Source organism: Furipterus horrens, unplaced genomic scaffold, assembly GCF_987537825.1.
Source record: "Furipterus horrens unplaced genomic scaffold, mFurHor1.1.pri manual_scaffold_10, whole genome shotgun sequence".
In the NCBI taxonomy this organism is placed as follows: Eukaryota; Metazoa; Chordata; class Mammalia; order Chiroptera; family Furipteridae; genus Furipterus; species Furipterus horrens.
This window is the reverse complement of record NW_028327180.1, coordinates 79,478,954-79,506,639: the sequence shown is the minus strand read 5'-3', so window position 1 is coordinate 79,506,639 and position 27,686 is coordinate 79,478,954. Positions and strand designations below refer to the sequence as shown.

The 27,686-nt window shown below is 48.8% G+C and overlaps 1 long non-coding RNA gene and 1 pseudogene across 1 annotated transcript in view; one reads left to right on the top strand and one right to left on the bottom strand.

Annotated features, from left to right (window-relative positions):
* Window positions 1-27,686, bottom strand: part of LOC150000803 (uncharacterized) — a 139,145-nt gene that overhangs the window by 55,627 nt on the left and 55,832 nt on the right. The gene's annotated exons all lie outside the window — the stretch shown is intronic.
* On the top strand, window positions 15,604-20,172 carry LOC150000804 (pre-mRNA-splicing factor 38A pseudogene; annotated as a pseudogene).

The following is a 27,686-nucleotide window of genomic DNA, read 5'->3' as shown; positions in this document are numbered from 1 at the left end:
CACAAAAGAAAAACATTCTTCTGGTTTTACAACAAAGCGTCACCAGAGGGGCCAGTGTCGCAGGGCAAGTTCATTTGATGGCGGTGGCAGAAGCACCAGGGACGCACCCTGGCCTTCTGTGGCCAGCAGACCCAAGCCTCCCCAGCCCAGGGGGACTGGTGTGCATCAGCCAGGAAAGACAGAGAGAAGCTGCTGCGCAGAAAGTGAAGGGCACTGTGACTTCATGGCCAGGAGCCAGGGAAAAGGTCGACCCAACTGCAAAGTTTGATTGGAGACATTCTCAGAGGTTATGTGAAAAAAGAGGTCATTTTAAAATGTCTTATGCTTTTCCTACAGGACATAGCTGAATGATCAAGAAATTTAAGTCAAACCTTTCTATGACCTGCCTTTAATTTGGATCGTCTGTGCACTGACAATTCTCCTCCATCCGGGGTTCTCACTGTCAGTCCCTGAAAGGCCCCACTACCCTGTCGTCCCCTGGCCTCTGCCCATGGCATGCTCGCTCCTCCTCTGCTGTCATTACCTCCAGCTGGAGCAACCACTCCATCTCCCACTCATCCGGCCCAAGCCCTTCCTACCTGGCTCAGCCCACATTCATCTCCTCTGAGCTCCTTGAGGCTGTAATTCTGTTCCTCATACATGTGGAATAATGCACCCCACGCTGGCCTGTATTACCCCGTGACTTCCTGCACGTTGCATTTTCCCCAAAGAGAGAGTGCGCGTCCCAAGAGTAGGTCCCATGTCACACACCCCGAGAAACCCCTGCAGGGCTCTGAGCTACAGTGGGAACTGAAGCATATAGGACAGGGGGGGTGGATTTAGGGGGAGACAGACCAGCACAGAGAGGCTGAGCTCCCAAGCGCAAGTGGTCCAGAACCAGTGCCCTCTTCCCACTTCCCAGGGGGAAGGGGCACTGAGATCACACCCACGGGCGCACCTCCCACAGGGGAGCCTGTGGGGTGGCCCAGTTGGGGGGGAAGGTGTCCCCTGCCCTTTAAGGGGCATGTCATCTCCGTGGGCTTCAGCCTGGGACCTGCGATGCAGGCTGGTCCATGTGACAGCAGCTGTGTGAACCAGAATGAATGGACAATGTAATCTGCTGAAGGTGGGAAGAAAAAAAGCCTTAACGATGCATCTGACAAAGTGGCATGCAGACAAGCGTGACTAAAATAAATTCTAAGCAGGATGCAGTATTTCCAAGTAATTATATTGATGGTTGAAGACGCAGGTAGTTCTGAGGATGTGGGGAACAGGAGGTGTTTCTGCTGAGGCAGGGGAAGCAGATCAAAGAGAAGGAGCAAAGGCTGCTGAGCCCACTGGGTGGGTTGCCAAGGGGCCAGGTTTGGGGCCTCCAAGATGGAAGGGGTGTATGTGATTCAGGTTTCTGTCATTTTAAATCCTTTCCACTGGACTCTCGGAATCTCTTAGGCAATGAATCTAAATCTTCCCGTGCATAAGAAACTCCAGAAGTGCTGGTTTAAAATACCCATCCTGGATCCCATCCCAAAGATTCTGATTCAGCAGGTCTGGGCTGGGCCCTGGAAGCTGGTGCATAAGAAACCCTCCCAGTGACTCTGGGCAGGTGGTTGGTGTTCTGGGTATGAGAGGTGTGTGAGTCCTAACTACAGCTCAGACCTTCCGGCTGCATCCTCTTCTATTTTTTTCACCACATAATAAAGGACAACTTTAAATAGATGGGTGTATCTGTACTGCAGGGTCTTCCTGTGGAGACATAAAGGGGCAGCTCACTTGTCCAAGAGACCTGACCTCAACCCCTATGCTAACCAGGCTTCCAGTGCTGAAAGGAGAGACTGAGTTGGGATTTGCACATTTTGGGCGATGGAACTGGGAGAGAGGCTGATCTGTGAACCTCATGTGGCTCTGAGAGGAAGTAAGGAGGGCATGGCCTCTGTCTTCAAGCTGCTCAGATGCTCTCTGAACAAGGTTCTCACCACGTTACCATGTTCTGCTTCCCACACAGGAAAAGCTAGTGCAGGGTCGGGGAGGCAGAGAACGGAGGGCCCAGGGAATCACTCCCTCTCTCTCTTCCCTGGGGTGGTTCCTGATTTTGAGCAGGTTGAAATGGAAGAATGACCCAGGACAAGAGCATTAGCCCATCCTCCGGGCTACTCATTCATTCACTGCCCATCCATCCCCTCCACCTATCCATCTACTCAACCAGCAGGTATTGAATTCTCTGTGAATAATAGGTCTTTTGTCGCATGCTAGGACTGTAGTGAAGAAGGCAAGGCCCCTCCTCTCTCACTTGCTCGCAATCTGGTCAGGGCATCAGTGAGACCAAACGGGGGCAACCCAGTGTGAACATGAGATCAGTCCCAGGCCTGGGGTGGGGGGTGTAGTACAAAGAAGAAGGTGCCTCACTCTTCCTGCATGGCAGGGAAGGCTTCCCAAAGCAAGGGTGCCTGTCCTGCAGGCAAGCAAAGGGGAGCAGTCTAGTGTGTGTGTATGTGTGTGTGTTGTGTGCACCACACCCCACTGGGCCAGAGCTCAGCAGTATGAAGCACAGAGCAAAAGCAGGTGGCAACTAGAAGGTTTTGCAATGCCTGCGTGCCAGCAGGCTGGGCTCCCAGCTCCCCAGGTCTGGTAGCCTATAGAAGCCGTAAAGGTGTTCAGAAGTGGTGATTAGGTCCCCATTTGTGCTACTTGTGTTTCAGGCAGCCCCTGTGGTGGCCCTGAGGTGGGTGTTGGGAAGACAGGGATGCAGCTGGAAGATGCTCTACTGGCCCTGGACACAGAGGATGAGCGGAGCCCTGTCGGCGATGGGGGTGGGGTGGAATGGGGGTTAGCAGGGGGACACGGGACCCACAGACCTTGCAGGCAGGGGGAGAAGGACAGGAGCCCAGGACGGCTCCTGGGCCTCAGCAGGACCCCGACTCTACTCAGAGACAGCCAGGAGTGGGGACCGCCCCCAGCCCCAATCCCCAGGGGCAAGCTGTCCACCCCACAAAGGTACTGACTGCTGTGGTGCCCATTCCTTATGCCCACTTTCTGGTTGTTTGTTCAGACACTGCTGGCTGTGAATTAATGCTCCTCAATGCTTCTTATACTACATTGTAGACGCTTTTCTGCCCTGAAACACTTGGGTAGTTTAATCTGTTTTCTGAAATAACAAAAGCAATTAGACTAATTGCCTTCAGAATGGGGCACTCAGAGAGAACAGCCTCAACCCCGCGCAGGAGGCACCTGGCAGGCTCCTTCCAGGTTCTCATTTTTGGAGCAATCTGGCCATCTAGTCACAGGCAGGTGTCTCGGCAAGAGAAGGGTGTGCAGTGCCAGGAGCCTCGCAGCGCAGCCCTGTAGCAGCGCCTCCTGCCAGGAGGAAGAAAATAAAAGGCGGTAACTGCCCAGCAGCTCACCGCTGGCATGCCAGCTCTGGCACCAGCACGGGCTCCGCAGGCCTTGTCTGCATACCACGCAGGCGTCGCTCACAGACTGCAGACGGCTCCATCCTGCTGAGCTGGACCAGACCCTGGGGACCACCAGGCCAGCCCTGCTGGGAATGACAACCTGGACTCCGGTCATGGTTGTTGGCATTTTGGCTCATCCCGAGCCAGTCCATGAGCAGCACCAGTAGAGCTTTAAGGGTGTTGGAGGGTGGAGGGGCCTCCATCACTTCTTTGCTTTTTCACCGAGGCGCACTAAAGTATCTCAGCAAAGCTACCCCAAGTGCCTGCTAAGACAGAGGGATACAGAGCGGCGGACTCACAGCCTGTTACAGCTGCAGCCACACTAGCGTCCTAACACTTGGACACAAGGTCCAGTGGTCAGTGGGCCACCCTGCCCCCCACAGGCCTGAAGTCTGGGTGCCAGCCCTGGATAGGCTCCCCTCATCTGCTCCTGTGGTATAACGTCCACCAAGGGGCTCTCGGTGGGCAGGCCAGCCCCAACCAATGTCCTCTCTCAGGTCTTACAGCTCAGTGGGGGAAGCACACCTTCCCACCAACAGCCAGGCACAGGGCAGGATGGCCTACGAGCTATAACAGGATGCACAAGGGAGGAGCTGAGAGAGGCCATCCAAGTGCGGGGTTCAGGAGACCTCCCTGAGGAGGTAATGCTTTCTCCAGGCCCTGAAGCATGGGCAGGGTTTGGAAGGTGCATATAGAAGAGAGGGCATCTTAGGCTAAACAAATGCACAGATGTGTGAAGGCAGGAGTTCAGAGGGCGGGAGGCAGAGCAGAGGGAGACAAAGTGGAAAGACAGCTAGGGACCAGACTGTGAGAAGGCAGATGGCGCACCAGGTGCCTGGCTCTCATCTGTGTCTTGGGAGAGCCAATGTCTCCAGTTCTGACGAGGGCGAGCTGCAGTGGTCAGCGATGCAATGGAGTCAGGAGATCAGCTGGAGCTGTGCCCAGGAGAGGACGGCACCCAGCCCACGCCCCCAAGGCTGGTTGGGACCCAACCATGTTGGGCATCTGCTTCCTCATCTACCCCTCAACCCTTGCTGAGCCCACCTGCCCAGCACCATGCAGGGGCCAAGGACACGCTGGAGAAAGCCAGCCTGACTGCTATGCTCAGGGAGCCTGGGGTCCAGGCACGACCAGACAATAAACTGGTAAAGGACAGGATCTGAGCCGTTTGTATGTGCAGACCAGTTGGGACAAGGGCTGTGAAGGAAATGAGCAGGTACAGGCACAAGGAAAAATGGCTGGGCGAAACCTACGTAGCATGGAGTGACAAAGAGGTGCTATGCGGAGAGCTGGGAAAGAGGGAGCCGCTCACCAGAGGAGGCCAGGGTGGCTGGAGCCTGAGGCAAAGGCGGGAGTGGGGACTCACTGAGATTTGGGAGGTGCTGGCCGGGGACTTAGATTTCACTGAAAGGGCGATGGGAGAGAGGAACTGGGGTTATTATCCTCTAGGTGGCTCACTCTGCCATGGGGAGAATGGGTTGGGGGGGTGGGAGACCGGCAGGAAGGAGGCCAAGGCTGGCTTGTCTAGGTTGGTGGTAGTCGGGGCTGGAGATGGGGACAGATTTCAGATACAAATTCGGGGAGCGGATTCATGTGGGCTTGATGCCAGAGATGGAAAAGGGAGGGATGACAGACGACTCAATTTTCCTACTTGAGCAAGTGGGTGGATTCCTTGAGGTGGGCATGACCGGAAGAGAAGCAGATACTCTGGGAGCTGGCAGAGGGGTTATAATAGCTTTGCTTTGGGCTTTGGAAGCCTGAGCTGCCAAGTGTTAGCACCAGGGGGCTAGGTCTTCCACGCAGGTTGAAACAGAAGAGGCGGGTTCAAAATGACGGGGTAGGCACATGCATTGCTTCCTCTTCCTTGGTATCAATGAAAATGACCTTGGAAGAATAAATCACAGAAAGTGAAGAGAATGGGACAGCTACCCTCAGTGAGCATTTCTGGAAGAACATTCACTGGTGAACAGAGCAGAGACACCTCAGCTTATAGTCTAGAATGTGGGCAGAAGGGGTGGCTGCCGAATGACACCTCCCCCAAAGGCAGAGCTGAGAGGGGGCAGGGTGATAGAAGGTCTCTATGAAAAGTCCCTCGTGCAGAATGAAAACCAGAACGTCTGCTCACAGCCTGCTCGTCCTGCCCCATGAAGAGTCCTGTCAGCACCTGCACCTTCTTCATTCTTGCCTTTGACTGGTCAATCAAGAGTTAACAGACCCACCACATAAAATGGACGGAATGAGATCACAAACACACTGAAAACAGAGAAACAAAAAATGACAATTAAAAACACACACACAAAGATCATCCATGTGAAAAAAAAAACGTAAAAGTAGAAGCAGAATTTGAACAGAAAGCCAAAAATTATTGGCTAGTATCCTCAAACAGTTTCAAGAAGATGCTACTCCTAGAAAGTAAAGAATGAGAAAGTGTGCTGGGAAATTAGAAGCACAATATTTTAAATAAAAAGTTTGTTACTCAGAGTGAACAATAAAGCCAAGGGAATTTTCCAGAATATAGAATAAAATTATATAGAAACAAAAATTTGGAGAGAAAAGTTGAGACAGAAATATCGATCCAGGAGGCTACATATCCAATGAAGATTTCCAGGAAGACAGAAGAGGACACCAAGAAGAGAGGATTGTTTAAAAAAAATTATATGAGGTCTGTACAGAAAGTATCCAGCCATATACTATGAAAAAATAGAGCTACTTATTAAAGAAGATACAAGAAATATTGTACTCAGGACAATAACACCTCAGGCATCCCCTTCAAAGTAGGCACCTTGGGATTTCACTCAGTTCTCCCAGTCGCCATCAGCTGCCCCATCATATTTTCCTGAATCTCATTGATGGTCTGAAATCTTTTCCCTTTCAAATCAATTTTCGTTTTGGGAAAAGCCATAATTTGCAGGGCATCAAATCTGGGCTGTAGGGGGACTGAGTCACCTGGGTGATTTGATATTTCACCAAAAATCTCTGCACAAGACTGATGCATGACCAGGTGCATTGTCGTGATGAAGCTGCCAATCACCAGTTGCCCATAAGTATGGCCTTCTGAATCATCTGAATAGTTTCTGCAGAGGAATGTTCAAGCTTAATGCAAAATTTGATGCAGATTCATTGCTCTACTCGCTCAGTCATTTTGAATGCAACGGCCACATGATACACATGCTCACTCGGTGGTGTCTACCACCCTCACTGACTAGTACAGTGAAGTCATCATTGTTCACACATGCACATTCCAGTCCACTCTTCTTGGCTGCCAGGTTACATCAATGTTGTGCAAACCTTTCTCATTATAGTAACATGGCTGGACTTTTTCTGGACAGACCTTGTATGTGTTTTCATTTGAGGAAGGATATATATTTTTAGATTGAAGAGTCCTCAGAAGGTGCCACAAAGCCAGATACCTTACTGCAAAATTTCACAATGCCAAGGACATGCATTATTAATTTGTTCATCATGAATTTTTGTAATGATTTCTATTTTGTACAATATTACATTAAAATATTATTATTTATTATTTATCTTGATTCCTAAGTTTTTGTGTTGGAGGCGAGGGCCTCAATCTCCTGACCCAAATCCCAATGCTAGTCAGGGAGGTACTGGCAATAAATGAGTAATGACCTTAAAGGAGATAAAGAAATGATCCTAATAACTTCCAGATAAATTAAAATAGCTCACCCAAGCCCTGGACTTGTTATCAGAGATGCCGCTTGCTTAAAGATGATGCCTTTACGTCATGGTTTGGATTTTCCTTCCTGCATTCCCAAACGACACTTCCCATGCTCCTTCATGGGGAGCTTATTCTCACAGAGAAGGTGTAAGAACGATACACCACTTCCTGGCTGTGTCAATTAAGGGCTGGTGGGCCTTTTCAGTACTCTCTCTCTCTCTCTCTCTCATCCTTGTCCACAGTGACCTTGGAGGCCACAAAGTACAAGGAGTCTGCATAAACTCCCTGAATCACTGTATGGAGCAGAGAAACACCTGCATTCCAATATTATGGAAGAATGAGCAGGCTGTGATGTGAGTGCACAGTAAACTCTGTTATGCCACTGATATTTATCCTACTTTGACTATTACAAAGAAAATTTCAACTTGGGATTCTAAATCCAGCCAATCTGTCAAGTAGGAGCACAGAATGAAAGCATATTCAGACTTTTGAAGAACAGAAAGTAGAACTCCTGTACATACTATCTTAGGAAATTATGTAAGGGTGTACTCCAGCCAAAGGAAAATATAAGCCAAGAAAGAAAAGGTCAGGATATCCTGATATAGTGGTACAACCTAAGAGAATGTTCTAGATTGGAGCAAGAAAAAGAGACTCCGAGAGAGGACTTCAGGCAAAAAAGGCAATTGATGACGAAAGAGGTAATGTGAATGAATGCAAGGATATGTGAAAGGCAATTAATGGAGGGTGAAAAAAAGGAGAATCTACCTGAACTTGATGCCAGAAAAGTCTTCATTGCATGAAATAGGGGGTCAGTATATTGGATGCACAGAGAATGAAATGAAATACTAGGACATAATTTGACTCTCCAGGGAACACTATTTTATAGCCATAATAATATAAATGTAATTTATTTGTCTTCAACTTTTAGAATCAGCTTATAGGTAACTGATGGGAGGCCATCCAAATGTTGGCATGGCAGGGACAGATCTTGGTCACTGAGTCCAACCCCTGCCTTTAAAGTTGAATAAAGCAGAACTGGAAGAGGAATGTGATTCTCCCAAGATCCCTCAGAGTGGAGCAGGGACTGGAGGAGAGTGGCCACAGCCCCTGCACACCTGCCCGGTTTGCGCCCTGGGTCTCCCATTGTCACGTTGCCTGGGCTCCCTGCCACCTCTGGGGCAGGGCCTTGCCTTCTCAACAAAGGCTGCGCTGACTCCTGCAGTTTATATCCAGCTCCAGTTCTGACAAGCCCTCCCCAACCCTGCTGCTTCGGACACTTCCTCCCTGTAGGGACAGCTATTTCTTCTCTAGAGAAGATAACCTTGCCCATCCAACGTGTTCTAATCAAGTGCTCTGCTCAAGAGACTTTCATTTGAAAAGAAAAAATGAGCAATGGTGTGTTTTGTGCAGGTGATATGTCAAGGCACATCAGCCACTCAGCGGTTTGCCAGGCAGGCAGCTCCCGGCCTGCAGAGCCCTCCCGACGGAGTGCGTGGCTGGGCCTGTCACTGGACAGAGTGGCTCCTGGCTTGTGCAGTGTGTCCCTCCTATGGACTCTCTCAGTCTGAGATCAGGACTGACCAGGCATGCTTGGGTGACAGCTGCCCAAGTGGCTATAGGGTCAAGAGGTCAGCTAGGCCAGTCCTCTGCATCCAGACCAATGCCACTGCTTAGATATGCTTCAATGGAGAAGTCTTCCAGAGAAATCTTGTCACAGGGGTGGCGTGAGCTACTCCACCATAAAGAAAGTAGACTTCAGGTATTACCTCCCCTCCTCTTGCGGAACTTCCTTCCCATTCTAGGTTAGTGAGGCTAACGGGGACCTGGGCCCCATCTTCCCAGCAAGGAACTGAGCCCTGGGCTGTGCAGCCCCTGGGGCGGCAGCCTGTGCCCAGGTAGTGGCAGCTAACAACTAATGACTCCACAGCAGGACACACAAACACACACACAGCCTCTACGGCCCCTTTGTCACCCTCCCTCACTGTGCCCAGCTGCTCCAGGCACTCTACCTGAGGAGAACGGATGGGCGATGGGCGTGGAGGGAGTCGGGGATCTTCTGAGAAGCAGCAGGAGCGCAGGGCCTGCTGGAGAACACGGTGCCTCCGGGAGGTGAGCCCAGACTCCCCTGGGGACAGGCCCTTCCCCTCCAGCCCAAGTGAGGAGTGTGCCTGGCTCCACCGTGCAGCCGAAAGTGCCCAGGCCAGCAGCAAGTGCTAGGACCTGTCTGTCCAAGCTAATCCTTCTCTTCACCAAGGCGTTCTGTGCTCAGGAGTGGGCGAACCTCCTTGTCTCTCATGACCTATAGGTGGGGATTGCAACATTAAGTAGCTATTTGTGAAGGAAGCCCCGCGTTTTCCACTTCCCTACCCTGGCATTAATAAGGAAAGCACATCTAATTTCCAAGAATTGTTGATGCCATGAGAGAAAATTCTGAACAGCGGGGTCAGCGGAGAGGGCTGATGCACCAATAATTACTCCTAAACTATCTCTCCTCTGTCTTAGCAGCTTCCTGCAATGGCAGAAAACAAACGATGACTTCTCTGTGGTTTGACTGGTAACTGTCTCACTGAACCAGCCCTATCACTTTAATTGCAGGTCGTTACTCCCACCACCCATGGGGGGATGACAGTGCACAGGGTGCCCTGGGCAGCCTGTCACCCATGGTCCTAAATCGTCCCGAGGTTCAGTTCCCACATGAGAAGAGACCAGAGGGAATGTCTGCGTGTCCCAAGGGGGCTGTGAGCCTCCTGTCCAGCTAGGCTGGTCCCAGGACGTGGCCTTTGCAGGCACTTACGTCGGGGAGGGTTGGGAGCATGCTTAGTTAGGAACCAAAACTAAGCTCCAGGCTTAACTTCCTGAGATGTCTGTTCCCTTTAGACAACAAGTGTATTGATTTTCCCAGTTAACCACCAACAGGTGGGAGAGAAGGGAGCACAACAAAATGTCATTTATAATTTAAATTCATTATTGAAAAGGGCTCAGCAGTAATAGTCCTCCTTCAATCATGTCAAAGATGCCTTCACAAAGGAGACACCTGCGTCCATGCCGGGAGGCCGGACAGGGTCCGGGGGGTGGGGGGTGCCAGAGTTCCCTCCTCACCTCCTCCAGCCCTCCTGTCAGAAAGCTATTTTATCTCTGGGCAAGTTTTGTGCCAGGAATATATGACCAGAATACATGAAGGTCTTTTAAATTTATTTCCAATAGCCCTGCTACTTCTCTTCTCTCTGAAATATTTAGCGTTTAACCCGTTCTTTCTGCTGATAGCAAAGTCTCAGGTGCAGGTGGTTGGCTTTGTAGTGATGGCAGAATGTCACACCAAGGTAATTGTTTCTCTTTACTTGCGCCAGATAAAGAATAAGTCACTGGCAAGGCTGAATTAACGGGCAGCACTTCCATCACGGGCTCCAGCGATAACATAAACCAAGAGATTGAATTCGGAGCGGTCCGCATAATCAGCTCTCCCCTGCTACTTTAGAAACTTGCCTGAGATGAAGCCACATTCGCCAGCCACTTCTGCTCTCACGCCATGATGGCTCCTGCCTTCCAGAAGCCCTGAGGGGCAGAACTGCCTCCTGATACCCAGCCTCAAGGAGAGTCAGGGCATGGGGATCCCTGCATGGGACTCTGGGAGAAGGTGGCAGGACAGTGCCGGGGGTGGAGGCAGGGGCAAGTTCAGGAAAGGAGGAGGTAGAAAGAAAAGGCAAGGAGAAGAGGCAAAGGGGCTTGCGGTCAGCAGGGAGAGAAGTGCATGGGACAAAATCAAAGAGCACAGCACTCAGACAAGGGTCTTGATGGGCTTCTGAACCAAATGGAATCAATCCCCAGACCTTTGTCACTTAGCTTCAAGTAAATTACATGGTGCTCAATCACAGAAAGATGAAGGACATGGATACTATGACTGGTCCATGTCGGGCACTGTGGATATGCCATTCAGTGTTAATATGCAGCCAACTTGGGCTTTAATTGAATATTGAGCTAAGCACTTGGTTTAGCTTAAGTACATTGTTACTATCTTATGCCAATACTCATATACCTCGCAGAGTAATTTGAGACTGAAAACAAAGTTTGTTTTTCCACCCTGCAAGCATTTTAAGCAGACAAGACAAATATTTATGAGTGATAAGAAAGCTAGCTAGAGAGAAGTTGTGGTAGAGAAAATGATTCTGTGAAATATTTTTAGCTCAGCCACTTCCTCTTATCAGAAAAAAGTACATCAGATGTCAAATCTGTCATCGTCACCCATGGGTGTCCACTTTCGGAGGAGAGCAAAGTCTCTGTCCCCGAAGCATCTGCACCATGTTTTCCTGAATCCCCTTCCCTTGCCCTGTCCCCGGTCCTCCATTCAGGAGCCAGAGGTTGTCCTGTCTGCAGAGGGTGGACCCCACTGACCCCCTGTCTGTGGAAACTGATCAAGTGACCTTAAGTTCTATATACATATATTAAAACGGTAATTGGAAGGCTGGTTTGTAAGTTCCTTCTCAGGTCGCAGCATGAACCCCAGGAACAGGCTGGATGAGGTCAGGATCCAAGCTAAGCCTGGGTCGGAAACACTCAGTGCCTGGGCTGCAGTCATGGGATCCTCCCGGTGAGTCAGCATAAGCCCAGCTGACCCGCCTGAAGGTTATAACCATGACCTTGGCCTCTTTGTCAAAGTCTCATAATGCTTGGCGCTGTGCCTGGCACATAGTATGTGCTTAGTAAATGATTTGTGTTATTGAAGATTTTTGCATGTTCTGCCATCACCAACCTGCTCATGGAGCCAACAGACTAATATCATTGATATGCCAATGTTTACCCAATATGTTTAGAGTCTGGTTTATAATAACTGTTCAAACAACTCACTAATTGTCAGTGATGAACCACGCAACCAATTCCACAATTTTTTTTCTCTTAAAATTAGGGAGTGGGTAGGGGACAGGTGGAAGGGAGTTAAAGACATTTCTTCAACCTGCCAATGGTTTCATTGGCCTATAAGAATTTTGCTCTGATTTCTCAGGGGAAGGAGTCAAATTTCTCACAAACAAGCAATAAGCAGTCCCACCCTTTTCTCCCTTACTCTCTCTGCTATTGTAACGAATTCCCTCTCTTTCCTCTCTACCCAACAGGCTGCCATTGCATTGGGCATTTACTGCATGCTGGTTACTCTGCTCAAGGATTTTCATGCCTCCCACTGAATCCTGTGAGCAAACCTTTGGAGAGGGGGCTCACAGTGTCCCCACTCTGCACAGGAGGAAGCTGAAGCTGGAGAGCACCTGTGGCTCACCCTGGGCCGTGGAACTGGTCAGTACCAGAACTGGGAATCAAGCTGTTTTGCAGGAATCCTGATCTTAACCAATTTCCAGTATTTCCCTCTTCAGGAAGATACCGGGCGACAGACGACCCTTGAAGGTTTTGTCTGCTCTCTTCCCCGCTGAAATGTTAATTGGCTTCGGGACAACTTTACCGAAAGAATCTTCAAACTTGATCTTCAAAACTCTGCAAGAACCTTTATTCTCCCTGAGAACTGCAAGTTTTCCAGAACATTCAGAGAGAAATTCGCCCAGATAATTGGTAACTCTGTTTGCGGTTGCTGAAGCAAACCTCTCATTGGGGTCATTTCCTAGTACTTTGTGCTTTCATTAAAGAAAAGTTCCCATTGTCTGGCTCATGTGACTTCAACAGCAATGACATCTGAGACAGATGGCAATCCATTAACACCAGTGGGACAATTTTCTTTTTCTGAATATCAGTCTGGTAAATGATTGTATGAGCGAGTTTCATTAGGGGGCAAATTATGTTCTTCCATTGAAGGCCTCCTCTCAATCCCAAACCACTTTTCATGTTCCTCCAAGATTTTGTGGATGAGAAATATGTGGGAATGAACCACATAACCAATTCCACGATATTTTCTCTTAAAATGTATGCTGTGTGAAGCCCACACTGTGGCCCCAAATGGATTTAAACTCTCACCGTTGCCTTCATCCTCACGATTCATGATGCGATGGTACATACAAACCTAGAAAGATCATGACTGCTCATCTGAAATTCTACCCTTCCTGGTGAGATACAAGTCATCTGTCTCTGGTCTGTTTCTATCACCAACTTGGGCTGAACCACAGGAATGAGCATCTGTAACACTGGTTCCAGGCAGGGGATGAATAATGCATTTTCAGGAGAGAGCCTTACTTTGTTGCAGTTGTACAATGCATCCCCAGTATCAGAGGCCTGTAGCTTCAATCTTAATTTCTTCTGTGATTTTCTCTTTAAGATTCTCCATTGATCCCCCGAGTCAAGCAAATGCGTAGTTTATCACCTACCCAATCAACAGTGGCTGAGTTCACCCAAGTTGCCTCATCCGTTTCCTTGCAGCAGATCAGGACAAGATTTTAATTTTTCATGAAGAGCAAAACAGTGGCTTTCTACATGGCCAGATAACTGGGGTCATTTGCTCATACACACTAATGCAATTTCTGCTGGAGTTCCCAAGGCCTCTGAGCTGTCCTGTGTGTGTGCTGGAAAGGACGAAGCCTTCTCAGGTGGAGTAAGGGCGAGGGGGATCTCTCGGGGGGTTGGGGCATGCACTGACCCCACACAGTGTAGAGATAAGCCACATCCCACCCAGAAGGCATTCCATGGGTGTGTCCTCAAAATAAAAGATAAACAGGATTCCTCCTCTCTCAAATCTCCATAATTTCACTTTTCCATGTAAAGTGAAATTATTTGGATAATTCTTTAAGTAAAATAGAAATTTCCAATGCTGGGGATAACATCTAGAGATGTTTAAATAAAAGAGAAATGCTGAAAAATATTCTGGACTCCCTCTTACATGTTCTCACATTATTTTACATTATTTCTCTGAGCACACTTACGACTTCCTAACACTTTTAAGTTTGTTCGCTTCCTAATCGCCTCCCTCCCCTGAGTGACAGTCCCATGAGGACACGGGCCCCTGTGTCTTGCTCATTGCAGGCTCCCAGGGTTTAGACCAGGGCCAGGCACCCAGAGGAGCCAAATAAGTGTTTGCGTGGATCAGTAAATGAACCAGGAGTTACCAGCCTGAGACTGGCCTGACCCCTCTGATGACATAGATGTAACAGGGTGCAAGATTTCTCTGACACCCACTCTCTTTTCCATTCAAAGAGAATGATACAACAGCCAAAAAGTGGAACCACCCAGCTCTTCCTCAGCTGATGGATGGTTGAACAAAATGTGGCTCATAGGAGAGTAGAGGATTCAATAATTAAAACGAATGAAGTACTGACACATGGAAGAACTTCAAGAATGTTATGCTTCATGAAAGAAGCCAGTCCCACAGGCCCACAGAGTGTTTGAGTGCATTTATATGAGATTTCTGAATGAGGTGGATCTATAGAAATAGAAAGTGGACTAGACTTGCCTTGGGCTGGGCTGGGAACGGGGAGTGTCTATAAATGGGTGTGAGGTTTCTTTTGGGGGTGATGACAACCTTCTAAGATTAGATTGTAGCGACAGTTGCACAGTTCTGTAAATACAGTCAAATCTCAGTTCTCTCAAACGTCTCGGTTCTTGAACAATTTGGTCCTTGACCAAGTTGTTCACAGAAAAAGTGTCTCGGTTATCCAACAAGACTTCAGGTCTCCATCCTCTACCCAACAACCCTTTCATGCTGACACCTGTAAGATGAGTCACATGTCTCTCAGAAGACAAACAAAGGAGATTTGGTTTGGGAACAAATTGCTTCTCAAACAGTTTTCCGGAACAAATTAAGTTCAAGAACTGAGGTTCCACTGAATACTAAAAACACTGAATTGTACAGTAAACATGAATGAAGTTTATGGTATATAAATTAAAGCTCAATAAAGTTGTTTTTAAAATGAAATACTCAAATAATATGAAGAACAAAGCCTCGGGTCTGTTGACCACAGAGAAAGAGTTCTGGTCAAACTAGCAATTACACCCAGGCCTCAGCTGTGTTTCTGCTCTGGGCCCAGAAAAGCAGCAGGGCCGGGATGGGCAATGCCATGGCTGCCATCAGGACCAGCTGCGATGACTAAGGACCCCCTGCCCTGGTGCTCACCGAATAATGGAGACCACAGTCCTCTAAGGACACACCTGGAAAGCTGATGACTATTCTACTGAGATTCTCCCCTGAGACCTCCAGATAAAAGCGCGTCATAGCTAGTCACTTGTTCCAGTCACACGTCTCGTGACCACATCTCTAGTTTGGGAGGTGGAGCAAAGGCAAACAGCTTGACCTGGGTAACCTTCAGCTGCCACCACTCTCACTCACAGGCTTCTAAAGAATTGATTTCACCAGAGGGAAAAGTACCAGCCATGCCAGTTAAACAGAATCAGAATTCCATCAACGACACCTCTTGAGGAAGGAAGTTCCTTACACTGCAGAACTTCCAATTTCAAGGTCACCTGAACTATTTAAAGGAGACCTCCTTCCCCTTTCCCCTTTCCTTATAGTTTTTTTTAAAAAACCTGGACATGATGCACTAAAGGACCTGACAGAAATAGAACTGAAGTTGTTCTAGAATGGCGAACCGCACGGTGACAGATGGCACCACACCCACGACACCAACCCTCAGTATCTGGTGGAGAAGATTATCTGGACGAGAATCTATGAGTCCAAGCACTGGAAAGAGCAGTGCTTTGGATTTGAACTTGTAGTCTATAAAGCCATGGAGTTCAGGTTTATGGGTGGTGTCAGTGGTGGCAACATAAAGCCAACTCCCTTTCTGTGTTTGACCTTGAAGATGCTTCACATTCAGCGAGAAAAGGAGACCACTGTTGAGCTTATAAAAAATAAAGACTTCAAGTATATCTGCTTGTTGGGAGCACTTTACTGGAGGCTGACAGGCACTGCAATAGATTGCTGCAAATACTTGGAGTCTCCGTGCAACTAGAGAAAAATTAAAAGCCAGAACTGAAATGGGGAGCTTGAACGGCTGCATGTAGATGAGTTCATTGATGAACTACTGCACAGCAAGAGCATCTGTAATATCCCGCTGCTCTGGCTACAAAAACGCTATGTGCTAGAGGAGGCTGAGCAATGGGAGCCTCGGGGTAGGGGCTGCAACTCTAGAAGAGGACATGGATGACAAGGAGGAAGAGAGGAGGATGAGAAGTTGCCGGAGGGCTGTCACCTGCCCAAGATGCCAACACAGCAGGTCTCCAGACAAACAGCACAGATCCCACTCCAAGTCCCCAGGTCATCAACGTAGTCACAGACACAGGAATCACTCAGAATTTCCTGAAAGACCTAAGGAAAACCACAAGAGGAGCCAGAGAGGGAATGAGTCATGGACTGGGTTTAGTTCAAATGGCCCCCCTGCATGTGTCTTATGCAAAAGGATTAAGATCTGCTCCAGAGGCAGCTGTGAGAATGTTTTAGGTGTTTTTCTTTTAACCTAAAAGTTTCTCTCTCTCATTTTTTTAATGAAAGAGGTGCTGAGTTTTGTATCTCCTTTGAATCCTAATCCACGTTTGAGAGATAATGGTCCCCAAGGGCTGCTTTGACGCCTTTGTACAACCAACACTAAGGATTTGTGGAGGGTGTGAACAGTGAGGAGAGGATGTGATCCTTTTGTTACTAAATTTAACACACCTGTTTTCAAAAAAATAAAAAATAAACAGAATCAGATGCCTGAAATAAATGCAATGCTATGTTAATGCCCTGAGTTCTTTCTGTAGTCTTCGGGAAGTGCATGCTGGTGCAGCCAATATTCCTTTCATCTTATTAGACAAAATAAATTACATACAAGACCCAAAAAAATTTTAAACAAAGAGGGCGACACTCTTCCCTCCTTCTCCATGAGGATCAAAGTAGACAATGCTTATGAATGCATTTAACACAGGAGGCAGGAGAGGGAAGCTGCTGTGGACGGACGGGACCGACGAGATGCTAACATTGCTGACCGCACCACCTGGCACAGAGCAAGCACAGCAGAGGGACACGCAGGCTGGAGCTCAGCGCCTGGGCTCGAGTCTAAGCTCGCCCTGTGATCTCAGGCAAATTACCTCCCCTCTGTGAGCCTCAGTTTCCTCACCTGTAAAGCAGAGATTTTATTATAATATCGACCTCATTGTCCTCCACTCTGAACTGGTGCAGAGTAAGCCCTATATAAATACAGGGCGGGGCAAGAGTAGGGTTACAGTTGTGAGTATGCAAAACACAGAGTTTATTGTTGTATTATTACTTATTGATTATCACATAATTTTCCATATAAACAACTGTAAACCTGCTTTTGCCTACCCCTGTGTTTGCTATTACTATTACACTATCTGAGTTTCTCATTGAGACTGAAGAGCTAAGTGCCACCAAAGTGCCCGCATGGTCATTTTGTCACATCAAGGGTTGAAGTGTTGTCAGAAGTGATGACTTTCAAATTCCCCAAGGTTTTGCTTTGGGAGGCATTCTCTGATTCAACCTGAACCACCCCCTTGCCCTGGGGATGCCTGGCTTGGGTCAAGGTTAAGCCCGTGTCTTATCAGTGGCCACAGCTCTTGGTTAGCGTGTGACAGGGCCACTTGTGCATGAGAGCTGGAAGCCAATCTCCTCTGGCCTGAACAGTCTTACTGCTGTGTTTTCTCCAGCGATGCCTCTCTTAGACTCTCACATCAAATCCTTAAGCCTCTTCCTCAAATGACCTTCTCCATGATCCTGAAGAAATGCTTCTGTTTTCCTGGAAAGAAAACTTGATTTTTAAATGAGATTTCTCCCCCAAAGGCTTTCCATATTCAAGAAGAGAATGGTCCCTGACTGAGCAGTAGGGTCATGCATGTCACACCTGAGGCAGGGGGAGGGGGAGGACACACCAACCCATGACACAGATGCAGTTCTGGTGATCCTGGATGCCCCCAGAGTCTGGGCTGGAAGGAACAGTGGCTGTCAGCCTCATAAACTTAATGAATCAGCCAGCCAGTGGCCAGGGGCCAAAGTGTCTGAGGAGGACATTCTGAGAGCAGGCGTATGACTGGTCCCTCCACAGCAGCGAGCATGGGTCCAGGTCTCTCTGGCCTAGAGATGTTTCACCCCTGCTTGAGGCTTGGGTTGTAGGTGTTCTTATCCCAACCACTCATGAGCTTCCAAGCATTAGCCACTCAGCTCAAAAGAATATCTTCTTTGTTCATCCCTTCTACAGATGTTTATGAATGCCTGTTATGGGCCAGGCTCTGTGTCCCTGTCTGGGTTTGTAAGGGTGACAAGTCAGACCCAGTCCCTACATGCAGAACTGAGCCACCATCAAGAGGAAAGTTCCGATCCTAGGATAGCAGCCTAACGTAGGGACAACAGGGAGCTGTAAACTTGACTCCTGTCCATAGCATCTGAGAGGGTACCCCTGCAGCTACAAGCCATGAGAATGAGCAGAGAGAACTGAATCCTGGCTCTTGGGATAACGGAGGGACTGAGGGAGGGAAGGCAGCTGACTCCAGGTGGAAATGAAGACATCTGAGAAAGAGGAGCAGGACCAGAGTCAGGCAGTCTGCCTGTACACAGTCCCGGTTTCCACTAGAAACGATGCTAACGGATGCAGAAGGGAAGAAAACACTACGCGAGTTGTTTGGAAAGGACAAGGAAGCCGGACTGCACTGTCAAGAGACAGACTCAAGCCCAGGGTTCTGGCTGGCATGGCTCTGGCTTTGCTGCTACATAGCAGCACTGCCTCCACGCAGCTGAGGACAACGTGGGAGTCGGTTAAGAATGGCCAGGCTCCTTGAAATATCACCAGCAAGGGGGCGCCATGCAGGGGCCAGTCCGGGCTCAGCCCTGGTTGTCCCAGGCCCTCAGGAGGCCACAGAAATGGCCCACCTCCAAAGAACACCACAGGGGCTAACCCAGGCTGACCTCTTGCTTTGCCCATGGGTGCACATCACTTCCTGCCAGGCAACCAGCAGGCTACCGGGAGCAGGGCCTCACAGCTTGGCTGTGGTCTGGGTGGAACGCAGCTCTACAGACACAGCTAACAAGACAGTGAGCAGGTGAAATGGGGCTTTCCTACCACGGCCCAGAGTTATAAAGGCAGGGAGGTGAGGGGAAGATGGTGTGTGTGAGGGTGGGGGGTCCCAAGGCCTCCCTTGAAAGGACAGAGGTTTGGGGGTCCCTCAGCCAGTGCAAGGGTCAGTTGCAATTTGACAAAAAGGGGGAGGCTCAGAGCAAGCCCACCTGGGGCTCTGAGCCCCTTGAGAATGCAGACCGTTTGGCCCAATACACATAATCCACCTGAGGGCTCTCATGGACCAAAGCCATCTTCAGAGAAAGCCAAGCACCCAGCAAAGGGTGTGTGGCTGGAGCCAGGCCTTTGCTCATGTACATGCACCTCTGTATATGCGCACACCGCAATGAGCCCTTGCTCAGCACCCGTCCTAACAAAAAGGCTGGTATATGCTGCCTGAGGCTATGCCTGGACTGTCTCTAAAGCCAGACCTTCGAAGGCCATCCAGGTCACCTATGGATGGGCTAGGCATCCTCATCATGGACCACAGACCACCCCTGACCTTGGCCCTAGGCTGGTCTCATTATTCAGTCTGTAGGCTAAGGCCTGGTCACCAGCCAGCCTTTCCCTTTTGGTGCCACTTGTTCACAGAGCTGCTCACTATCAGTTTTTGTGGTTCAGCAAGGCACATGTGGGGCCTAGTAGTGGGAGGCCAGCGGGTCTCCAGGGCAGGTGGGAGCCTCTGGGCAGAGGCAGATGCAGCCTCAGCAGAAGACAAAATCCTTTTCTGCTATCCACCCTGCCATCCAGCCCACAGGACGCCGCCTTAGCACCTCACCCAGATGAGTGCCCCAAGCTATCTGTACCAGAGGTGCTGGCTGCAAAGTTGCCACCGCCTCCTGCAGCCTCCTAGGCCTTCGAGCAAGAACGTCCACTCCCACTTTTTCCCTTTGGACCCTTGTCCCCCCATCCCCACTCCAAATTCCCAGCATCCATCGCTCTCCATGCTCTGGCTCCAGCCACATGGCTGCCCTTCAGTGTCCACGCCGGGCCCTGCTATCACCTGCTCCCACCCACCGTCTCCCAGATGAACCTCTGCCCATGTAGGAGGTCCAAGCAGGTCCTCTGTCCCCTGGGTATGGCGCCTTCTCTGCTGCACAGCACATAGGGCAGTTTCTTCATCTCCCAGACATAGACCCTTGAAGGGAATGAAAGGCGGCAGTGGAAGCAACACCATCACCTGCTCTGTGCCCCGTTTTTGCAGAAAATTGAAATGTAGGAAGAAGAATGCTTTCTGGGAAGGATATTTCACTCAAAGCCCTCCTTGCATAGAACTTTGAAGACTACACTGGAAGAGAGGACGCTTACACAAATAGGCACCCCTCCCCTTTTTAAAGAAATAGAATTAAAATTCCTGTGTTCTTGACTGACCAAGAAAGGAAGACTAGAAGATTCTCACTAGCTTATATGCGAGGAGAACCCTGTTCTCCTAAGTTTATGAGAACCATCCAGTGTCTGAGAAAAACCTGTTTTTGTAGAAGGCTTCACACAGCTCACCTGGGAGCCCCTAGCCTCCTGGGCCAGCCAGAAAGAGAATCACCTTTACTACCTAGGCCTCCACTGCTTTACCTGCACCCCGCAGTGGCTCTTTCTACACTCTGCTCAGCAACACTGTCTACTGTCTCTTCGTGACAAGAGCCTGGTGCCAGCATTCAAGGGCCCTTCACATCTAGCCCCAACAGATGCCAGCATGAGGGCCTCAGCATCCCTTTCTGTGAAATGGGGATGCCCACCCCCCCTTCTTGCTTTGCATGGTCATCATAAGGACAAATTGAGACCATGAATATGACAGAGTCATCTAAATGCGAACGCCTTGCAGTTATTATGACAATACTCATCGCTCTGGGAAGGATGCTGTGCCATTCAGGCTGAATTTCAGTTTAGGGATGATTTGCAGAGGAACTTCACCCAAAGAACTTTCCTGGCTTCTCTTTTGTTTTTCTCTCTTTGTCAAGGATTTCAATACATTTATATTACCCTTGATAGTAGCTGCAAATTTTGGTTTAAAAATGAAATGTGACTGCCTCGGGTAGTGCCATTTATCTACCTAGAAAAAAATATTTATAAGACATTCTAGAGCACCAGGGGTTGGTCTGTGTGGCCGCAGAGAGCCCTGCAGCAGCCCCACTGTAGGAACACAGCTTCGCTTATTTGGAACAAGCGAGGAGGCAGAGTGCACGCTCACAGCCAACTCCCAGGAGCAGATGCTAAAGAAACATCTGCCTGGAGACTCATAGAGGAAGCAGGAGGGAGCGCTTTCTGGGCAGGTAAAGGCATTGATCCCCGTGCAGGCAAATCTCGCCACTTTGGCTAATTGGGAGGGTGTCCAACTGTGTTTGCAATGGCTGGATTTGGGAACGTTTAACTTCAGTTTTGCAGCAACTCAAACTAGAAATGGCCAGGACTTGCTGCTCTGCAGAGGGCCTTCACCCCCACCTTAGAAGAGGTAAATGACTTATAGTCATCACAGTGCAATAAATATGCAAACAGGAGCAGCCAGGGCAGCAGCAAATGAGCTGGTGTCTTGAGTGGGTTTGCTGGGCAGACACGCTCTGCTTCAGGCTTGCTGACCATGCTCGTGGGCTTGGCAACACGTAGCCAGACACGGGCTATCAAGATACCGTGGCTGAGGGAGGCAAAATGGCCAAGGGCTGCTGTACATGAGCACAGATTGACCCTGAACCCCAGTTTTCCAGAGGAGTGCAGGAGATGAGCTCTCCTCCAAGCAGCAAACCCTTCTTTTCTCCAATGCTGGACTATGTGACTGTCTTCCTGTCGGCAAATGGACATATTTCCTAGGAGAGCAGAGTGTACTTGCCCCTGGAAGTACTTGCAATCACAGGAGGATTAGTTCACACTCATGAACACGTAATCATCATGTAGCCATCAGCAGGATACAGGCTCATGGATGAGAGAGAGTGAGCAAGGGGTAGTGTGTGTGTGTGTGTGTGTGTGTGTGTGCACACGGGGGCATGCACAAGTGCTTGAAGGGGGCTGAGACATAAAGACAGAGACAGAGAGGGAAAAGGGAGTGAGGGGCAGGAGGGTAGGAGAGAGACGAGAGAGAGAGAGAGAGAGAGAGAGAGAGAGAGAGAGAGAGAGAGAGGAAGACTGACCAAGACAGCAAGAGAGGGACCATGACAGCATAGAGAGGCCTGAAGAGAGGAGAGACAGAGGGGAGGTGCAGGGAGAGAAGAGACCCCAAGGGGGCAGAGAAGACAGACCTTGAGTGAGAAGCACAAAGAAAGACTGAGAGATGGAAGGAGAGACCAAGGGGTGGGGGGGGGGGAGTGAGAAGGAGAGAGAGGCGACTTTTCCATGCAGCAAGAGGAGGGGACTACACTCCAGCAGGCATCCCCTCCCCTGTTCTGGCCTTGGGCCTCTTTAAGACAAGCTCACTCACCAACCATGGCTAAAACTGCTTTTGAGGAGATAAGCTGAAGAAGAACGTTTCCCTACGCAAAGCCAATAACCCAGCACAGGAGGTTCTCTCACTGGCTTGCACTAAGAAAGCAGAAATGACGGGGTGAGCCTCACAGTGGACAGGAACTCACTGGTCCCCAGGGAGGGGCTGAGGCCACAGCCAGGACAGGGATAGGGACAAGGACAGCCCTCTCAGGGCCGGGAGCCTCAGAACGGGGGCTGGCCAGGCAGGGAACAGGGGAAGGAGTTTCGGACCACACTGTCTTCAGCTCTACGTCCATATGGAAGCTCACAATTTCATGCAAAGTAATGTTACCTGCATTTGACAGATGAGGAAATGGAGGCTCAGGCAGGATAACTTGCTCAGGGTTACATAGCCAGTACGAGGAGGACTTGGGACTCAGGACAGAGCTGTGCTTTCTCAGGATTGCAGTCATTTACACTGCTGACAGTGGCTGCGTCCGGGGAAGTGGGTCTGACCCTGGAACCCAACACACCGGCGGACCACACGGAAGAGCCAGCAGAGGCTGCACAGAGCAGGCAAACACCGAGCACGTGTGATGCCTTGTAAAAGCACCCCGTGAGCCCCAGAGGACGTGAGCAGGGGAGGCCCGGCATGGAGCTCAGGGTCTCACTGCCCATGCCACGCCTTTGCATCTGTCTGCACCCTGCACTCCCAGGGCGGTGAGCGCAGGACAATCACACCCATCACGGGAGATGCCTGCAACACAACTGTCACCTGTCCGGTCTTCTCTTCCTCCTGTAGCCTGAGCTGTCACCCTCTTTCCTTACAGAGGGCAGAGCAGGAGCTACCCTGAAATATCTCTGTGACCTTAGGTGAGCGGCTGCCTCTGAGCCTCAGGTCTTCACTATGAAATTCCTACCTTAGCGGGTCATGGAGAGCATGTCCCAAGCTGGTGATGTAAACATTTTAGCACCGTGCCCAGTAGATGCCAAGTCCTCACTCAAGAAGGAGGGTCAGCCATAGGAGGAGGCTGCCTCCCCTTCTCTGGGTGCTACAACCTGCGGCAGGACCCCCACTCACCATCCCTCGCCAACTCCCATGGCTCTCAGCTGAGCCCACCACAGAGCCTCAGCACAGGCTAGCACCTCGGACCACCTCTGCTCTCTGGAGCATCCCGGGACACCTGGGTCAGCCTCCAACCCTGCTGCTATGGGCCTCAGACTCCCCACCACTGGGACCCAGTGCAGAGCATGAGGCCTGAGAGCAGTGGGTCAGCGCTATAATTGACATAGAAAATGGGCTGTTCCAAGGCGGAGGTTTGTGCCTCACACAGACAGTTAAGGGACTAGAAATCAGACCTCCTCCCGTACAACTGTGTTTTAAAGGACTGGAAGCTAAACTAGAAAATCAACTGCCATATAGATAGGGTATATATATAATTTTTAACTGGTGTTTTCTCATTTTGATTTTGCAGATACAATTATCTTGTGTTAATGAGTGATGCTGTCTTTTTGGCAAGAAACCAGTACAGATTAACGATGGAGCATTTCCTCCCATGTGTAGGGTGGAGACCATGTGTTTATCGCTGGGTGAGAGACATCTAAAAATGTAGATTTGGAAGAAAAACTCCAAAACCATTGCCAATTGCATTCTTGAGGCCAATGAAAACATTGAGGCAAGCACTTCCTTAGGGGAGTGGGGGTGAGTGCTAGGCTGAGAATGTCCATGGTGGGCTTCAGAGAACCTCCTGCACCCTAACCTCATAGGCCAGGATGCTCCCCATTTCCAAGTGAGGCACCTCTCCCCTCCCACTGCTTCTGGACCCCTAACCCTGCTCCTCTGGTATCTGGTCTCCCTTCTGAGGGCTGCCTGTCAGAGATTCACAGAGCACGGGAACCCCAAGGCTTCTGCTGTAGGAGCTGCCCAAAAGGCCACCTCGCCAAGCCCTCCCCGGGCCGAGGGCTGGGGCCCTGGGAGTGGCCATGTCACAGGTGTTTGTTAAGCACAGCTCGTGCCACTGGAAACCTGACTTCCTCCTTTCTCAGGACCCTGTCCTCCCACAGGGAGCCACTGACCAAGTCCAGCAGCATCCCAGACTCAAAAGTAATACCAAACTCTAAGCCTTTGAAATGAAGGGGCAGGCCCCTCAGGGGAACCAACTTTAGCTGCTTCTGGGGAACATCCACCCAGCCTTGTCCGCCATGGAAACCTGGTTCCTGTTCAGAAACTCTCACTGCACTGAATGTCAGGAAGGGCCGAGAGTGAGGGGTGGGGGGGACCTGATCAGCATGGCATTGGGCTGTCTGTGCAAGGGACTTTCACTGTGACTACCGCAGGCCGCATGGACAGAGGATCTCTGTTGCTCAAGTGAGGAACCCTTGGGTGTCTTTGGGGTCCCACCCAGAAGGCACCATCATCTCAGGAGACCCTCAGGTTGAGCCTTGAAGTGTTCCCAGGTGACATCATCAGCTCAGGGAGCAGTGTTGGCTCTGGGAGAAAACCCGCCCCTTAGAGCACACACAGCACACATGTGTGCTGTGAATGAATATAGACTATGTCACCCCTAAACAACCACTGTCTCCTCAGCTCTGTGTTGTCTAAGGGGACTCCTTGACGTGGCCAGCATGGCCCTGAGCCCTCCCTGAAGGCTGACAAAGGACAAGCAGCCACCCATCACTGACATGTGAACAGATGCTCATGCACATAGGCCAGGTCCAAGGCTGACCTCTGCCCTGACAGCAAGTCTCCAGCCTGCCCGCGGCAACCAGAGACACCAGCTCCTCGAGCTCATCCCTTCTGCCGGGAATGCCCGTTTCTGTGCTAACCTTGACTGCCAGCAGCCGTCATCCAATTCCAGGTCTCTTCTTCTTTGTCAAATTTGTTTCTCTCTTATAGTTTTATTTCACTACGCTGGCTTAGGTGTATTCACATTCTATTTTTATACAAGTCTCCTCCCATCCTTTTTTTGTTTTTTGTCTCATTTGTGTTTTTGTTTTGTTTTTAAATCTACACAGTACCATAAAGCAAAAAAGAAGGAAGGACTACAATAGGAGAGTTTTGCTCAGGTCTCACAGAGCAGCACCAGGAAACTATATTATTATGCTTTTACTGTGCTTCACTTTTTTCGACTTTCTTGCCTTCTGTTGAATTGATTCAGTGTTATTTATCCAACCCCTCTTTCCACTCCTCTGTTAGAAGTTATATTCTATTCCTGTCTTCTATATGTTACCCTTAAAGTTTTAATATGTATTTTGATTTAAAATCTAAAGTTTATTAAGGCCTATATTCTCCTCAAATAACACAAAATTATAAAATGCTTTAGTACTGGCCAATCATTCTCACCTCCCATCTCATATTTAAATACCCTGAAACCAGTCATTGTATTATTGCTGTTTTTCTATAGTCATTGCTTCCTTATATTCACCCATATATTTGCCTACTAGCCTTTCTCATGAATGATTTCTGTGTTCCATCATTATCTTCTGGGTTCAACTGCCTTCTTCCTAAAGTGCATCCTTCAGTGGTTCCTTCAGAGAGGGTTTGTGAATGAACCTCTCAACTCTGTGTCTGGAAGTATCTTTGCCCTCACTCTCAAATAGAATTCTAAGTGACTATTTTCCCTCACAATTTGGAAGATATTATTCGATTGTTTTCCGACCCTCACTGTTGCAGATACAAAGTTTGCAATCAGTCATTGTTCCTTTGCAGCAAACCTTTTTGCTTTCTGGCTGCCTTTCATTTTTGGTATTCTGCATTTCACTGTGATATAATTTGTATTTATTCTATCCGGGACTTGGTGCAGTTCTTCAGCCAAGGAATTTTTATCTTCCTTTAATTCTGGGAAATTCTTAACCATTATTCTTCCAATGTTCTCTCTCTACCATTCCCTGTCTACTTTCCTATGGATCTCCTTATTCTCTATTCAAAAATCTTAATAATATATTTTAATAAAATCTCTTAACAATAGCTTAATATTTTCTCTCAATATCTGCTTTATATTTTCCATTTTTGTGTCTCTCTGAATTCTTCTCTGGGTAATTTCCCCAGATCTATCTTCCAGTTTAATAATCTCTTTTCAGCTATGTCTAATATACTTTTTAACCCATCCATTGAGTTATCAATTTTAATAACTTTAATCTTTAGAAATTCTACCTTCCCAAGTTTACCTGTTATTTTCCTCCATAACTCTTTCCTTATACTTCTCCTCTCTTTCCTATTCTAATAATTTCAAATGTGAATTTTTAAATAGTCTTTTACATTGTTCTATTATCTGAAGATTCTGAAGGACCTAACCCTCCAGTGTGGGAGTCTCTTAATTTTTCCTCATGGCAAATTACTTCTTTATGATATGCAATTTTATATTTTAGTCTCAGGTTTTCTTTTCCCATGGGCATCCATTCATTCTGGCGTGATGGTATTCTTTTAAAATGAATATGTTCTTTAGTGGTGGCTCTTCTAAGGTCACCAGTGGTTTTATTGATCTGGGAACTACCTTCAAGTTAATTTCCAGGTTTAGAATTCTAGCACCATGAGAGTAGTATCAGTTCAGATGTCCACTCCGATGTGACCCAGCAGATCACAAATTACTGGTCCAGGAGGTAAAATTTTCTTAGTCCTGGGTAGTCCCCCAAGGTTTAGTGTATGTAGAGGCTTTTGGTATGGCGCAGGTGCTATCCTGGCATGGATGTTAAAGCCCCTGCTACCGACCCTGATGGCTTATATCTGAACCTCATTCTGCCCCCCTGGGACTGCCAGGCACCACGGCATTGGCTTGTTCACTAATGACTGCCTTTGAGAGCTCTCTGTTCATTTTTGGGCACCTAGAAATTCCCCTTACCTTCAGGTGCAGACATCTTCAGAAAACAAATGAACAAACAAATAAACACACATTTCCCCCCCCAGCAATATTTTATGCAACATTTATATGATTGGAGTTGGGATAACGGAGGGGTCGGTCTGGTGTCAACTCAGATCATTCATCTGTCAGAAAGATGTATTCTTCTCAGGTAAAAACTAGCCCCAGCCAACTGCTGCTTCAAACTCCAGAAAGTTAAAACAAGGAAAACTCTAATAGTACAGAACAGAGCTCTAGCTTGGGTAATAAGAATATTAGACCTACTGTGTGCCAGCCACTGTTCTAAGCACTTTAACCGTACTAAGATCGTTGGTCTCCATGATAGCCCTATGAGGTAGGTACTAGCATCCATTTTACAGTTAAGGAAACTTACAACAAA